Raw genomic sequence first — 4434 nt, forward strand, 5'->3', positions numbered from 1 at the left:
CCTTCCAACCAATTATTATCACCATCATTATCATCATCATCATCATCATCATCACCATCATCATCTCTGGAGGCCACTGTCCTTCCAACCAATTATTATCACCATCATTATCATCATCATCATCATCATCATCATCATCATCTCTGGAGGCCACTGTCCTTCCAACCAATTATTATCACCATCATTATCACCATCATCATCTCTGGAGGCCGCTGTCCTTCCAACCAAGTATCATCATCATCATCATCACCATCATCATCTCTGGAGGCCACTGTCCTTCCAACCAATTATTATCACCATCATTATCATCATCATCATCATCATCATCATCATCATCTCTGGAGGCCGCTGTCCTTCCAACCAATTATTATCACCATCATCATCATCATCATCATCACCATCATCATCTCTGGAGGCCACTGTCCTTCCAACCAATTATTATCACCATCATCATCATCATCATCACCATCATCATCTCTGGAGGCCGCTGTCCTTCCAACCAATTATTATCACCATCATCATCATCATCATCATCATCACCATCATCATCTCTGGAGGCCGCTGTCCTTCCAACCAATTATTATCACCATCATCATCATCATCATCATCATCATCATCTCTGGAGGCCGCTGTCCTTCCAACCAATTATTATCACCATCATCATCATCATCATCACCATCATCATCTCTGGAGGCCGCTGTCCTTCCAACCAATTATTATCACCATCATCATCATCATCACCATCATCATCTCTGGAGGCCGCTGTCCTTCCAACCAATTATTATCACCATCATCATCATCATCATCACCATCATCATCTCTGGAGGCCGCTGTCCTTCCAACCAATTTTTATCACCATCATCATCATCATCATCACCATCATCATCTCTGGAGGCCGCTGTCCTTCCAACCAATTATTATCACCATCATCATCATCATCATCATCATCATCATCATCTCTGGAGGCCACTGTCCTTCCAACCAATTATTATCACCATCATCATCATCATCATCACCATCATCATCTCTGGAGGCCGCTGTCCTTCCAACCAATTATTATCACCATCATCATCATCATCATCACCATCATCATCTCTGGAGGCCACTGTCCTTCCAACCAATTATTATCACCATCATCATCATCATCATCATCACCATCATCATCTCTGGAGGCCACTGTCCTTCCAACCAATTATTATCACCATCATCATCATCATCATCATCACCATCATCATCTCTGGAGGCCACTTTCCTTCCAACCAATTATTATCACCATCATCATCATCATCATCATCATCACCATCATCATCTCTGGAGGCCACTGTCCTTCCAACCAATTATTATCACCATCATCATCATCATCATCATCACCATCATCATCTCTGGAGGCCACTGTCCTTCCAACCAAGTATCATCATCATCATCATCATCATCATCATCACCATCATCATCTCTGGAGGCCACTGTCCTTCCAACCAATTATTATCACCATCATCATCATCATCATCATCACCATCATCATCTCTGGAGGCCACTGTCCTTCCAACCAATTATTATCACCATCATCATCATCATCATCACCATCATCATCTCTGGAGGCCGCTGTCCTTCCAACCAATTATTATCACCATCATCATCATCATCATCATCATCATCATCATCTCTGGAGGCCACTGTCCTTCCAACCAATTATTATCACCATCATCATCATCATCATCACCATCATCATCTCTGGAGGCCGCTGTCCTTCCAACCAATTATTATCACCATCATCATCATCATCATCACCATCATCATCTCTGGAGGCCACTGTCCTTCCAACCAATTATTATCACCATCATCATCATCATCATCATCACCATCATCATCTCTGGAGGCCACTGTCCTTCCAACCAAGTATCATCATCATCATCATCATCATCATCACCATCATCATCTCTGGAGGCCACTGTCCTTCCAACCAATTATTATCACCATCATCATCATCATCATCACCATCATCATCTCTGGAGGCCACTGTCCTTCCAACCAATTATTATCACCATCATCATCATCATCATCATCACCATCATCATCTCTGGAGGCCACTGTCCTTCCAACCAATTATTATCACCATCATCATCATCATCATCACCATCATCATCTCTGGAGGCCACTGTCCTTCCAACCAAGTATCATCATCATCATCATCATCATCATCATCACCATCATCATCTCTGGAGGCCGCTGTCCTTCCAACCAATTATTATCACCATCATCATCATCATCATCATCACCATCATCATCTCTGGAGGCCACTGTCCTTCCAACCAATTATTATCACCATCATTATCATCATCATCATCATCATCATCATCATCATCATCTCTGGAGGCCACTGTCCTTCCAACCAATTATTATCACCATCATTATCACCATCATCATCTCTGGAGGCCGCTGTCCTTCCAACCAAGTATCATCATCATCATCATCACCATCATCATCTCTGGAGGCCGCTGTCCTTCCAACCAATTATTATCACCATCATCATCATCATCATCATCACCATCATCATCTCTGGAGGCCACTGTCCTTCCAACCAATTATTATCACCATCATTATCATCATCATCATCATCATCATCATCATCATCTCTGGAGGCCACTGTCCTTCCAACCAATTATTATCACCATCATTATCACCATCATCATCTCTGGAGGCCGCTGTCCTTCCAACCAAGTATCATCATCATCATCATCACCATCATCATCTCTGGAGGCCACTGTCCTTCCAACCAATTATTATCACCATCATTATCATCATCATCATCATCATCATCATCATCATCTCTGGAGGCCGCTGTCCTTCCAACCAATTATTATCACCATCATCATCATCATCATCATCACCATCATCATCTCTGGAGGCCACTGTCCTTCCAACCAATTATTATCACCATCATCATCATCATCATCACCATCATCATCTCTGGAGGCCGCTGTCCTTCCAACCAATTATTATCACCATCATCATCATCATCATCATCATCACCATCATCATCTCTGGAGGCCGCTGTCCTTCCAACCAATTATTATCACCATCATCATCATCATCATCATCATCATCATCTCTGGAGGCCGCTGTCCTTCCAACCAATTATTATCACCATCATCATCATCATCATCACCATCATCATCTCTGGAGGCCGCTGTCCTTCCAACCAATTATTATCACCATCATCATCATCATCACCATCATCATCTCTGGAGGCCGCTGTCCTTCCAACCAATTATTATCACCATCATCATCATCATCACCATCATCATCTCTGGAGGCCGCTGTCCTTCCAACCAATTATTATCACCATCATCATCATCATCATCACCATCATCATCTCTGGAGGCCGCTGTCCTTCCAACCAATTTTTATCACCATCATCATCATCATCATCACCATCATCATCTCTGGAGGCCGCTGTCCTTCCAACCAATTATTATCACCATCATCATCATCATCATCATCATCATCATCATCATCATCTCTGGAGGCCACTGTCCTTCCAACCAATTATTATCACCATCATCATCATCATCATCACCATCATCATCTCTGGAGGCCGCTGTCCTTCCAACCAATTATTATCACCATCATCATCATCATCATCACCATCATCATCTCTGGAGGCCACTGTCCTTCCAACCAATTATTATCACCATCATCATCATCATCATCATCACCATCATCATCTCTGGAGGCCACTGTCCTTCCAACCAATTATTATCACCATCATCATCATCATCATCATCACCATCATCATCTCTGGAGGCCACTTTCCTTCCAACCAATTATTATCACCATCATCATCATCATCATCATCACCATCATCATCTCTGGAGGCCACTGTCCTTCCAACCAATTATTATCACCATCATCATCATCATCATCATCACCATCATCATCTCTGGAGGCCACTGTCCTTCCAACCAAGTATCATCATCATCATCATCATCATCATCACCATCATCATCTCTGGAGGCCACTGTCCTTCCAACCAATTATTATCACCATCATCATCATCATCATCATCACCATCATCATCTCTGGAGGCCACTGTCCTTCCAACCAATTATTATCACCATCATCATCATCATCATCACCATCATCATCTCTGGAGGCCGCTGTCCTTCCAACCAATTATTATCACCATCATCATCATCATCATCATCATCATCATCATCATCTCTGGAGGCCACTGTCCTTCCAACCAATTATTATCACCATCATCATCATCATCATCACCATCATCATCTCTGGAGGCCGCTGTCCTTCCAACCAATTATTATCACCATCATCATCATCATCATCACCATCATCATCTCTGGAGGCCACTGTCCTTCCAACCAATTATTATCACCATCATCATCATCATCATCATCACCATCATCATCTCTGGAG

Source organism: Anolis carolinensis, unplaced genomic scaffold, assembly GCF_035594765.1.
Source record: "Anolis carolinensis isolate JA03-04 unplaced genomic scaffold, rAnoCar3.1.pri scaffold_27, whole genome shotgun sequence".
Classification (NCBI taxonomy): Eukaryota; Metazoa; Chordata; class Lepidosauria; order Squamata; family Dactyloidae; genus Anolis; species Anolis carolinensis.